General features: G+C 47.2%; 1 protein-coding gene across 41 annotated transcripts in view; it reads right to left on the reverse strand.

Moving 5' to 3' along the window:
• The window catches only part of LOC144486874 (muscleblind-like protein 1), a 337,261-nt gene that overhangs the window by 101,693 nt on the left and 221,320 nt on the right, over positions 1–14,248 (reverse strand). The window lies entirely within an intron of this gene.

Raw genomic sequence — 14,248 nt, forward strand, 5'->3', positions numbered from 1 at the left:
TGGAGTTTGCACGTTCTCCCCGTGTCTACGTGGGTTTCCTCCGGGGGCTCCGGTTTCCTCCTACAGTCCAAAGATGCGCGGGTTAGGTTGATTGGCCATGCTAAAATTGCCCTTAGTGTCCTGAGATGCGTAGGTTAGAGGGATTAGTGGGTAAATATGTAGGGATATGGGGGTAGGGATATGGGGGTAGGGCCTGGGTGGGATTGTGGTCGGTGCAGACTCGATGGGCCAAATGGCCTCTTTCTGTGCTGTAGGGTTTCTATGATTTCTATGATTTGTCGGTGACAGTAAGAGATGGGGATGTAGGGGGGGAACCAAAACATAGGGTGGCATGATGGCCCAGTGGTCAGCACTGCTGCTTCACAGTGCCAGGGACCTGGGTAAAATTCCGGTCTCGGGTGACTGTGTGGAGTTTGCACGTTTTCCCTGTGTCTGCGTAGGTTTCCTCCGGGTGCTCTGGTTTCCTCCCATGCTCCAAAGATATGCGGGGTTGGGTTGATTGGCCATGCTAAATTGCCCATTAGTGTCAGGAGGGGGGATTGGCGGGGCATGTACATGGGGTCATGGGGATTGGGTAGGGTGGGATTGTTGTCAGTGCAGGCTCAATGGGCCGAATAGCCTTCTTCTGCACTGTAGGGATTCTATAATTCTTCTTTGATTCTAATGACATTGAGGGATATGAGGATAGTGCGGGAAATTGGTGTAGAGGGAGGTGACAAGCCATGATCTGTTTTAATGGCAGAACAGACTCAATGGACAGAATGGCCTGCTCCTGTTTTATGTTCCTAATCAGCAATGGGCAAGAAATACTGGCCAGTGTGCGCTCATCCAATGAATGAATAAAACAAAAAAAATAGTGAGACATTGGAGTTAGCTGCCAAAATGAATGGCAGAGAGGCAGATTGCTACAGTTCTGGTAGAATACATTCCAGAATGAGTAATGTGTGCATTCCTTTCTGCCGTGGAGTATAAACACTATTATTCACACAGCTTAATGAATCATCATTAAGGCGATCACTTGTTTTGAGATTGTTTTGACTTCCAATTCTCATAATGAGTGATAATGAGTGGCAAACCTAAACTGATCAAATGCTAAACACCTCCTGCACTTTTCCACCTTCTGCAGAGATAATTCCTGGCACATGGTGTGTGTAGAATTAACGTGAGTATTTTTTTCCTTTGGCGGGGGTGGTTATTACAGTAAGGGAGCTGTGTGTAATTACTGAACATTTAATTAATTCCACCCTTGTACTGAGAGAAAGGCAGCAATCGTGTTGCACAGTGAAGGCACACGGATATAACGCTCACTGCGTACGAATCCCCATCTCAACTCATTCCCACTGACCCAAGTGCTGATTCCACCCCTCCCCACCCCCAGGTAAATGAAACAGAAAGCCCAAATATGCTGGAACAGGTGGCACGTGCAGCGTAAAAAGAGGCCCTTTGGCCCATCACAACTGCACCATCGCATCAGGCACCAATCTACTCCAATCTACAAACATGGGGGTGATCTTACTGCCTATTCACGCCAGGCTACCACTGCACTGAAGATGGAGAATTAGTCCACAAGCCAATTTTCTGTTCACTGCAGCGGGATGGGAAAATCCCACTGGCGTGAACAGTCATAGAATCACAGAATCATAGAGCACAGAAAAGGTCCTTCGGCCCATTGCGTCCGCACCGACACATTAGAAACAACTGAACTCCCAGCTAATCCCATCTGTCAGCACTTGGCCCATAGCCCTGAATGTTATGACAGTGTCAAGTACTCATTCAGATACTTTTTAAAGGATGTGAGACAACCCGCCTCCACCACCCTCCCAGGCAGCGCATTCCAGACCATCACCACCCTCTGGGTAAAAAAGGCTTTTCCTCACATCCCCCCCTTAACCTCCTGCCCTTCACCTTGAACCTATGTCCCCTCGTGACTGACCCTTCAACTAAAGGAACAGCTGCTCCTTATCCATTCTGTCCATGTCTCTCTTAATCTTCTACACCTCGATCAGGTCACCCCTCAATCTCTTCTGCTCCAAAGAAAACAACCCAAGTTAATCCAACCTCTCTTCATAACTTAAATGCTCCATCCCAGGCAGCATCCTGGTGAATCTCCTCTGCACCCCCTCCAGTGCAATCACATCCGTCCAATAATGTGGCGACCAGAATTGCACGCAATACTCTGGCTGTGGCCTCACCAAAGTTCTATACAGCTCCAACATGACTCCCCTGCTTTTGTAATCTATGCCTCAATTAATAAAGGCAAGTGTCCCTTAGACCTTTCTCACCAGACTACTAACATGCCCTTCCGCTTTCAGAGATCTGTGGACAAACACGCCAAGGTCTCTTTGTTCCACAATCGTAAAATTCTGGCCCTTATCTTTCAGATGGACCATTCTGTGAAAGGTTCTGCCTCACAGTTGTGAGGGGTTTTGCACAGGAAGAACCTCGTGGCAATGGCAGGGGGAGCAGTAACAAGAGATGATTTAAAGATCTAACTGGAGGGGAGAGGTGGAGAATTTTTATTGCCCGATGTGTCGTCGTGACCTGGAATGCGTGGTTTGACAAGTTGGCAGATGCAGATTCCCTGGTAATTTCCAGGAAATTGGAAGACTATTTCAAAAGGAATAATATTTAGGTCCGGGGTGGGGAGATGGGACTAATTAAAGAGCTCTTTCAAAGAGCCAGCCCAGGCATGGTGGGACGAATGGCCTCCTTCTTCTTATTCTATGATGAACGCCGTGGTCTTTCTGACACTAACTGGCTCGTTGTGCATTCCCAGCACGTCCTGCCTGTTACCAGCGAGTCTGGCTAATTACAGTTTCACTTTGGCCTTTGTTCAATCTTCCTTCAGTCCGCGGCCTGTGTGGGGATTCAGTATCCTTTAATACACGGGCAGACAATGTCACTGCCGTCCTCAGAGAGTGAGGCCTGGGACTCAGCAAACTGCTCGCTTCATTTCACTGCACATCGAGTGGCTCTGACATTGAATTCCAAGCGTGATTCAGAGCAGGGGCAGCTTTCCAAATTGTCTCTCTCCACAGGAATTAAAATCGTGCGATGGCAAACCTGCCTCGTTGATTTTTAAGGATGGTGAGGGGAGGGCGGGGGGAATCATACAATTAACAGAAGCCTTTTGTTTCCAACCCTGAAGGTGCAGGGGGCTTGCGCTTACTTGGCCTGGGGGTGTGGAGGAGGCTGGGATTTGAGGGGAGGGAGGTGGCTGTAGTCAGGCTGTGGTGCACTTGGATTGCAACAACAGCGACCTGCATTTATATGGCACCTTTACTGCAGTAATGGCATACCAAGGCACTTCGCAAGAGTGTTTATCAAAGCAGATGTGACACCGGATCATGTTGGGAAAGATTATGGTAAGAAGTCTCACAACACCAGGTTAAAGTCCAACAGGTTTATTTGGTAGCAAATACCATAAGCTTTCGGAGCTTGCTGCTCCTTCGTCAGATTAACCTGGTGTTGTGAGACTTCTTACTGTGCTTACCCCAGTCCAACGCCGGCATCTCCACATCATGGGAAAGATTATGACAGGTGACCAAAAACATCTTGGAAGGAGGAGGAGGAGAGAGGGAGAAGGGTTAGAGAGGGAATCCCAGACCCGTGCAGGTGACGACCGACAACAAGATCGTGATTATTGCTGTTTTCACAGGTTGTCAGCTCAGATCAAACAAAGACACTTAGAATCTCTACAGTGCAGAAGGAGGCCATTTGGCCCATCGAGTCTACACCAACTCTCCAACTGAGCATCTTACCCAGACCCTCTCCCATCGCTCTCTCTCCATAACCCAGTGCAGTTTTACCATGGCGAAAACAACAAATCAACACTACTTTGGACAGCAAGGGGCATTTTAGCATGGCCAATCAATCTAACCCACACATCTTTGGACTGTGGGAGGAAACCGGAGCACCCGGAGGAAACCCGCAGAGACACGGGGAGAATGTGCAAACTCCACACAGGCAGTCACCCAAGACCGGAATTGAGCCCGGGTTCGATTCCAGGCTTGGGTCACTGTCCATGTGGAAAGTTTATTGATGAGTGTCACAAGTAGGCTTATGTTAACGCTGCAATGAAGTTACTGTGAAATTCCCCTAGTTGCCACGCTCCGGCGCCTGTTCGGGTCTGCACATTCTCTCCGTGTCTGCCTGGGTTTCCTCCGGGTGCTGCGGTTTCCTCCCACAGCCTGAAAGACATGCTGGTTAGGTTCATTGGCCGTGCTAACTTCTCCCTCAGTGTACCCGAACTTATAAATAAAACTTATTGAAAAAAAGACACAAACGGTTGAAAGCCCAAGTGAGTTGTGACTGACTGACAGGCAGACTCGACAAAGCAATATTACCAGATAATAAACGGGCTCACTATTAAACATATTTTGGAACTTTGTGTTCTATGCAGCCCTTTAGGCAGTGATCAACTTCAGTCAATCACTCATTTTCATAACAGCTAATTATCACCCATCTGAATAACACCCACGCAATAAAGTGCTGGAACTAATGATCTGAATCGGGGAGGAGAAGTGTGATGGGGGCAGGTTCAGTGTTGCTTCCATTCCCCGATGGTAATGAGATGGAAGCAGTCAGTCAGGAAGACATTAGAAAGTGTGAACACAATCCTCTTTGTCATCTGCACATTGTGTTTGCAACTGCGGCTGCCTGCTCAGTTTCCGTCAGAGTTTCAGGCCCTGACAATTTTACCCTGCTCCCTCTTAAAACCTCCTGCATCAAGGAGGGAGGCGATGGCCTAGTGGTATTATCGCTAGACTATTAACCCAGAAACTCAGCTAATGTTCTGGGGACCAGGGTTCAAATCCCACCACGGCAGGTGGTAGAATTTAAATTCAATCAAAAAAAATCTGGAATTAAGAATCTACTGATGACAATGGAACTATTGTCGATTGTCGGATCTGGTTCACTAATGTCCTTTAGGGAAGGAAATCTGGCGTCCTTACCCAGTCTGGCCTACATGTGACTCCAGAGCCACAGCGATGTGGTTAACTCGCAACTGCCCTCGGGCAACTAGGGATGGGCAATAAATGCTGGCCACCCATGTCCCACGAATGAATAAAAAATAAATCAATCAAAGGAATGCGAACGAACACAACCAAGGTGATGCGCGTTATCACACACGGGGCTTGATGCTCAGGAAATAAAGGCTTTTATAATAAAGGCAGCTACTAATAATATACACGATCCCAGACTGAGGGGTCCCAGACAGAGCAGAGACCTTTATACCTCTCCCAGGAGGCGGAGCCCGACTGGGATGTACCACAATAACTATAATACAAGGTGTAACAGCCCAACCCTAACCCCAACAGCAACAAGTAGAACAACCCATCCCTAACCCCAACAGCAACATATATACATACTTGTAGTACTGGCCAGACCCTGGCTCAGTACTATCTAGTGGGAACCAACGATGGTTCACCACACAAGGTACACTTTCCTGCTGAAGGGACTGACCAACTGGAAGAATACGCATGGCCCAAGAGGTAGGATTGGATCACAGTCCCTGGAGGGGTGACATCCATCTTGAAAATTGTGACCGATCCCCTCAAAGTAAAATGCTGACTATTTAGCAACATATCACGACTGGGGGAACAGTTTTCAGTGTACCTTTGGAGTCCATAGCCACCAGCCTACTGGAGTCCTTAACAATGGGCCAGTTTTTCCAACTCAACCTTATTCAACCTACTCTGGTTTGACACCTCAACCAACAGACAGCACTTAGTAATGGTACAGCACTCCCTCTTTACCACGCCATAGAATCATAGATTCAATACAGTGTGTAAGGAGGCCATTCGGCCCATTAAGTCTGCACCAACTCTCTGAAAGAGCATCTCACTCAAAACTACTCCCGCTCTATCCCCATAACCCCACCCTTTTACTATGGCTAATTCATAGAAGCATAGAATCCCTACAGTGCAGAAGAAGGCCACTCGGCCCATTGAGTCTGCACCGACAACAATCCCACCCAGGCCCTATCCCTGTAACTCCATATATTTACCCTGTTGATCCCCCTGACACTAAGGGGCAATTTAGCCCGCACATCTTTGAAGTGTGGGAGGAAGCCGGAGCACCCGGAGGAAACACATGCAGACACGGGGAGAAGGTGCAGACTCCATCTATTCATTTAACCTGCACATCTTTGGACACTCAGGGGCAATGTGGCATGGCCAATCCACCTAAGCTGTACATCTTTGGGCTATGGGAGGAAACTGGAGCACGCGGAGGAAACCCACGTGGAGAATGTGTAAACTCCACACAGTCACCCAGGGCTGGAATTGAACCCGGGTCTCTGGTGCTGTGAGGCAGCAGTGCAAACCATTGTGCCACCGTGCTGCCCATTATAGATGACATTTTTGTGCTCAGCTCTGGGACCCTCAACGTTCTGACTCAGAGGTTCTACCCACACTGAGCCGCAAATGATGCTGCAAAGGGATGGAAAGGAACAGAGATAGTGTCAAAGGCCAGTAGTGCAAAAATGTATCCAATATGATTTACGTACTGCATCTCATCACTGTAAACTCACACATCATAAAATGGCCACATGCTTTCAATGAGGTCCCTGCCCTTTCAATGATAGAGATAAACTAGAGAGTAAATGCTTTTTCATCACCAGATACCACATAATAGCGAAATACTTCAGTCTATGTTTTAACTGCATGTAAAACAGAGAACCAACAGAATGCAGAATTTACAAACTACACTTTGTAACAATTGCATCTGTTAACAGAGTTTCAAGTTCCAGTGTTTGATGAAATGCTTTTGATTTGAATATTCCAGCATGTGTTCAGAACAAAGGAATACATTTCAAGAGAAAGAATGAGTGAGCTTTGATTAACATAATGCCCCGCCGCACTCTCAGGGCGTACCCAAGCTCTTTGAGGGCACAGAGTTATTTTCAGGAGTGCGTTTATTATGTAGGCAGAAGTGACAGCTATTTTATGTAGAGCAAGATCCAATCAACAATAGATGACATGATAGATAGATAGATAGATAGATAGATAGATAGATAGATAGATAGATAGATAGATAGATAGATAGATAGATAGATAGATAGATAGATAGATAGATAGATAGATAATTAGGTGGACGGACAAAAGATCTGTACCTCAACTCCATATAAGCATCTTCACTCCGAGCACCCTTACCTAACAAAGAGGTATCACTCCCAGTCTGGAAAGCTCAGAATAATCCCCCACAGCCGCAGCTAAATTCTGCTGCCATCTGTGTGAAAATGTTCATGCTGATTTCACTCCTGGATGGCCTAACTCGAATTTTAATAGTGGGTCCACTCATTTGTGATTCCCACATCAGCGGTAATAGTTTCTCTATATCTACCCGATTCAATTATTTTTAAATTCCTTTATTCAGATCACCACTCAAACCTCCTACGCCCAAGGAAATACAAGCCCCACAATGTGGCTTTCCTAAACTCATCCTGATGAATCTGCACTGCGCTCCCTCCGAGGCCAATATATCATTCCTCAGGAACATCGCCCGAACCCGTGTCCAGTGCACCAGATAGGGCCTGACCAAGCCTCTGTACAACTGAAGGATCACTTCCTCCCCTCTCCATTCCAACCCTCCTGAGGTAAAGAAACAAAGATAAATGGACAAATGTTCACATTTTACATACATCACAAACCAAACTGACACGCTTGCAGTGCCACATTAACATGAGGGAAGACTGTGGCAGGCTTTAATTCCCCCCAGAATGTGGCTATTTAGAGTCTTTAAAATGCACTTAAGTAGATATTCATTATATAGATAAATCAATTAAAATGATATACGGTGAACATTATAGAACCATCTGGCACCCATTAAACAGTAATGTAAACAGAAAAGAGAGTTGGTTTTCATTTGTTATGTGACTGACAATTTTTTTGTTTTGATTGCCATTGGTCCTTGCCTCTTAATTTAGCGCGCTCACGGATATAATACATACAACAGATGAGAATAACGCAACCCTGCATCGTACTCAAGAGTGGCATGTCCAACTTACGCCAAGGGCAACACCAAATGTGAGGTCAATCAGTATTTTTAAAAAGTTTTATCTATTAGTGTCACATGTAGACTTACATTAACACTGCAATGAAGCTACTGTGAAAATCCCCTCGTCTCCACACTCCGGTACCTGTTCGGGTACACTGAGGGAGAATTTAGCATGGCCAATGCACCTACCAGCACATCTTTCAGACTGTGGGAGGAAACCGGAGCACCCGGAGGAAACCCACACAAACACGGGGAGAACGTGCAAACTCCACACAAACAGTGACCCAAGCCGGGAATCGAACCCAGGTCCCTGGCGCTGAGAGGCAGCAGTGCGACCATGCCGCCAGTTTCAGTTCTGATGTCTTCCATTGATACAAAACAACAACTTGCATTCATATAAGGCCTGTCATTGAGTAAAGTGTATCCCAGCATTTCCTGAGAGCATTATCACACAATAAATTGATACGGAGCCACACAAGGTGATATAGAACAAATAGGCTTTTAAACCTTAAAAGAGGTAAGGGAGGTAGACAGACACATGTTTGATTTTCCCCCTCCCTCCCAATCTTACTCACTTTGAACTTTCTAGGCTATTGAATCTTGAGGCTTCTTCAGCTTTGTGGCCAAGTGTTATTTCATGTGATGAGTTTAACCCCAAAGCTATTGAGCGTAACCAACATAGAGATGCTTTGCTTGTCAGCATTTCTACATTGTTCCATCAAGTTTTGGTGTTTCATTTCAGAAATCTAACTATAATATGCGAGATGACATCTGTCATGTTTTCTCACATATTATATGTGCACCCGGAGGAAACCCATGCAGACACGGGGAGAATGTGCAAACTCCACACAGACAGTGACCGAAGCCGAGAATCGAACCTGGGTCCCTTTTGATTTGATTTGATCTATTATTGTCACATGTATTAACATACAGTGAAAATTATTGTTTCTTGCACTCTATACAGACAAACATACCGTTCATAGAGAAGGAAACGAGAGAGTGCAGAATGTAGTGTTACAGTCATAGCTAGGGTGCAGAGAAAGATCAACTTAATGCAGGGTAGGACCATTCAAAAGTCTGACAGCAGCAGGGAAGAAGCTGTTCTTGAGTCGGTTGGTACATGACCTCAGACTTTTGCATCTTTTTCCTGACAGAAGAAGGTGGAAGAGAGAATGTCTGGGGTGCGTGGGGTCCTTAATTATGCTGGCTGCTTTGCCGAGGCAGCGGGAAGTGTAGACAGAGTCAGTGGATGGGAGGCTGGTTTGCGTGATGGATTGGGCTACATTCACGACCTTTTATAGTTCCTTTTGTAGGGTCCCTGGAGCTGTAAGGCAGCTGTGCTAACCAGTGTGCCACCGTGATGTGCCGCAATGATTTGGTTGCATCGCTGAATGCCTTATTGCTTCACTCTCTCCAGGTAAATGAAAGGAAGTGTCTTTGCAGTTACCATGAGGCCCAACAACGCACAGGGTAATACATGACGCATTCACGTTAGTTGTGAAAGGGCCCCGACTACTCCGTCATGGTTTATGATAATGCAATGTTCCTTTAAGAACCAGGCTAATAGCCTCCAGCAGTAATGGCCAGATGGTGTTGTCTGCAAACTTTACTGCAGCACGACCTGGAGCAGCAGTCAGCAGTTTGCAGCGCGCTCAGTGGCTGGGGGAGCGAGTATTAATTAGAAGCAGAGCTTTGTAAAACAGATTAAATTTCGCTTCTTTAGGTTACGGGGCTGCCAAATCGGTCTTGAATGTTGTTCGTCTGTCAGAGTGGCTTCTTAGCAATTGAATTTCTCAATTCCTCTACCGCCCCCTCACCCCGCACCCCCACCCCGCCCCCTCACCCCGCACCCCCTCACTCCGCACCCCCACCCCCCGCCACCTTTTTTGCAGAAACCCTGTCCAGCCGGAGGGTCATTTTACTGCACAGAAGAGAAAAACGAAATGCCAAACTGGAAAGCGAAGACCCTCGCTCAATAAGAAGAGATCACAACAGATACATGACCACAGTATAAATACTTCCTCCCAGACAGGAACCTTGCAGGCACCTGTTGTGCTTCTCTATTTTTACCTCAGGAACTTCCACTAAAATGCACTGGGTGAAAATGATCCCAGAACTGGGATCATGCCCCGTCACACGCTCTCCGCAGGTTCAGATGACACACGATCCAATTACATCTCCCGCACCGCCCCACGTGACGCGCGGGTGGCAGTTTAGCTGTGAGCGGCACCAGTACTGACAAGCAGGCCATTCGGTGGGTGCTAGCCAAGTGGTTTTCATCGGGCTTTCTCTCTCTATTCTCACTGTCCGGGATCCTCCTATTCTACGCCAGGAGGCCAGAGCAAGGGGCCTCCAACACTCCTTCTCACTTTCACGACAACTGCCAATTCTGGTGAGATGTGTGTTCGTGGCGGTTTCATCACATGACCACCTGCCTCCATTTTTCCCTCATGGTCCAGCAGCCCTTTTCTTTCTCCTCTTGTACCAACGCATAAACAAATGTTGGTGCCCCATTGACTCTTTTTCTCCTGGGTTGCTTGCAGCAGTTCCCTGGTTTTTTTATTCATTTGTGGGACATGGGCGTCGCTGGCTGGCCAGCATTTATTGTCCATCCTTAGTTGCCCTTGAACTGAGTGACTTGCTATCAGTTGCCTTGAACCAAGTCACATGTAGGCCTGACCATGTAAGGATGGCAGACTTCCTTCTCTAAAGGACATTAGTGAACCAGATGGTTTTTTCTGACAATTTACAATGATCTCAAGGTCATCAATAGATTCTTAATTCCAGATTTTTTTTAAAAATTCAAATTTCACCATCTGCTGTGATGGGATTTGAGCCCAGGTCTCCAGAACATTAGCTGAGTTTCTGAATTAATAATCTAGCAATAATACCACTAGGCCGTCGCCTCCCTAAAGTGAGGTGATTACACTTGGAAGACTTCAGGAGAATTTTAAAGGATTGGTGACACTAGTTAGTACATGGATAATCTAGTGTGGTACAAATAATTTGGGGACAAATTGTTGTTGGATGGTCTTGTGTTAACTGACCTCACCAGCGCAGGAGGTAGTAGCGCTGCATTGCTCTGCCAGGGAAAGAAATCCTCGGCCGGAATTCTCCAGCAGTTCCTGAGTTGTGGATTCTCTGGTCTTGTCAGCAGTGCACCCCTGCCATGGTGGCGTGGGTGGCTACAGTGGGAAATCCCAATGACAGTGGCGGGACCAGAAGATTCCGCCACCAGCCAACAGCGTGCTGCCTCTCGCTGCAGAGAAACCCGCTGAAGGGAGGCTGGAGAATTCCGGCCTTAGTTCTGATTGGTCTCCAATGATCCCTGGTAGGAAGTATGCCTGGGGTATTGAGAGGATGGAGGGGTGGAAAGTGTTCACAGCACCAGGGACCCAGGTTCAATTCCGGCCTTGGGTCACTGTCTGTGTGGAGTCTGCGCGTTCTCCCCGTATCTGCGTGGGTTTTCTCCGGGTGCTCTGGTTTCTTCCCACAGTCCGGAAGATGTGCTGGTTAGGTGCATTGTCCATGCTAAGTTCCCCCTCAGTGTACCCGAACAAGCGCCAGTGGCGACTTAAGGATTTTCACAGTAACTTCATTGCAGTGTTAATGTAAGCATACTTGTGACACAAATAAAATTTTCAAACAAGGGTAATGTTTGCTCACAGAGTATGTTTTTCCTCCTCACAGGGCCCAACAAGCTCTGAAGTCTGTACTTACTGATTGGGGTTATTTTGCCTCTGATTATTTTAGTGTCAGCTTCTGGCTAAGCAATGGCTTCACCTTAAACCTGTTACCCTTGTTTGAAAATTTGCTCCATAGTTTATTTGCGTCACAAATAGGCTTACATTAACACTGCAATGAAGTTACAGTGAAAATCCCTGAGCCGCCACTGGCACCTGTTGGAGTACAATGAGGGAGAATTTAGAATGGACAATGCACCTAACCAGCACGCCTTTCAGACTGTGGGAGGAAACGGGGCACCCGGAAGAAACCCACGCAGACATGGGGAGAACGCGCAGACTCCACACAGGCAGTGACCCAAGCTGGGAATCGAACCCGGGTCCATGGTGCTGTGAGGCAGCAGTGCTAACCACTGTGCCACCGTGACATTTGGGTAAGGCACTGGGAGACTGCCAGAATCCATGGAACTGTATCAACAGGAGACAATGGCTGGGATTTTCCACCTCTCCATCCTCTCAATACCCACTCGCCCCACACGCAGTTGTTGTTCCAGCAGCAGAGGCTGCTGGAGGGAACATCCAGCACAAGGAAGGGCCGGAAAATCCTGGCTAATGTCTTGTAAAGGGGAAAAGTGGGAATTCGGGAAAGTACCATGGCAATAATCTGGAGGCTGGGTTGGATTCATGGCCAGGAGAAGGCAGTGCCCTTTCCCTTCTCATCACAAAAGTGCATCAGCGGGTGTAGCAGCCTTTAGTTTTTTCTGGTAAAATCAAAGACTCAATATTTTCATTCACATGGCGCCTATATGTACAAACTCAGGAAGTTCCAAAGCACTTTACCGCCAGATAAGTTTATCATGTAGGAATTATTTCACAGCAAGGTTCCACATACAATATTGGCCAGCTTAAGTGCTGTCATATTGTCACTGGACTAGTAACCCAGAGACTGGGTTAAAGTTCTGCTGACCGTGGTTTGAATCATTTGATGCATTTTGGTAGAACTAATGTAGGGGGGAGCTATACGATAAATGGCAGAACCATAAAGGGTGTAGATACACAGAGGGACCTGGGTGTGCAAGTCCACAGATCCTTGAAGGTGACGTCACAGGTGGAGAAGGTGGTGAAGAAGGCATATGGCATGCTTGCCTTTATAAGATGGGGCATAGAGTATAAAAGTTGGGGTCTGATGTTGCAGATGTATAGAACGTTGGTTCGGCCGCATTTGGAATACTGCGTCCAGTTCTGGTCGCCACACTACCAGAAGGATGTGGAGGCTTTAGAGAGAGTACAGAGGAGGTTTACCAGGATGTTGCCTGGTATGGAGGGGCTTGGTTATGAGGAGAGATTGGGTAAACTGGGGTTGTTCTCAATGGAAAGACGGAGGATGAGGGGTGACCTAATAGAGGTGTATAAAATTATGAAAGGCATAGATAGGGTGAATGGTGGGAAGCTTTTTCCCAGGTCGGTAGTTACGTTCATGAGGGGTCATAAGTTCAAGGTGAGGGGGGGGGGGGGAGGTTTAACATGGATATCAGAAGGATGTATTTTACACAGAGGGTGGTGGGGGCCTGGAATGCGCTGCCAGGCAAGGTGGTGGAAGCGGACACACTGGGAACGTTTAAGACTTATCTAGATAGCCACATGAACGGAGTGGGAATGGAGAGATACGAAAGAATGGTCTAGTTTGGACCAGGGAGCGGCATGGACTTGGAGGGCCGAAGGGCCTGTTCCTGTGCTGTATTGTTCTTTGTTCTTTGAATCCCACCGCAGCAGATGGCGAAATTTGAGTTCAATAAATATCTGGAATTAAGACAAATGATGACCATTGTCGATTGTTGTAAAAACCCATCTGGTTCACTAATTCTTTTAGGGAAGAAAATCTGCCGTCCTTACCTGGTCTAGACTCTACGAGGTGAATTTTCCAGTTCCGCCCGCCACGGGCATCGTAGGGGCTGAGGGTGCAGACCATGGAAATGTCTGTTGAGCTCTGGCGGGATTTGCCGGTTTTGGGGCGAGCATGGCCAAAAACCCCGCCCTATGTGACTCAAGATCCACAGTAATGTGGTTAACTCTTAACCACTCTCTCAAATGACCTAACAGGCCATTCAGTTCAAGGCAATTAGGGATGGGCAATAAATGCTGGCCCAGCCAGTGACGCCCATGTCCCATGAATGAATACAAAGAAAACTGTTTTTATTGATGTTGCTTGAAGGACTAATGGCCAGGATACTGGAGAAGCGTTCTTTGAAATAGTGCTGGGGGATCACTTACACAGACCCCAGGGAGGATGGAACCTTGGTTACAATGTCACATTCGATAATGCAGCACTTCCTCAGGACTGCACTCAGAATGTCAGCCGAGAATTTACACTCCCGTCTCTGGCGTGGGACTTGAAACCCACACCCATCTGACTCAGAGGGAAGAGTGCTACCCACTGAGCCACAACTGACGTGTCAGTATTACCTTGACACCCAGTTAGATTGTGGTGAAGAGGTTGCCTTCACGAGCGTAGAGCACTTAAGCACAGCCTACTTAGCAATTGCTTGCCAATGTCAAAGGCTGTG

The sequence above is a fragment of the Mustelus asterias genome, chromosome 3 (assembly GCF_964213995.1).
Source record: "Mustelus asterias chromosome 3, sMusAst1.hap1.1, whole genome shotgun sequence".
NCBI lineage: Eukaryota > Metazoa > Chordata > Chondrichthyes > Carcharhiniformes > Triakidae > Mustelus > Mustelus asterias.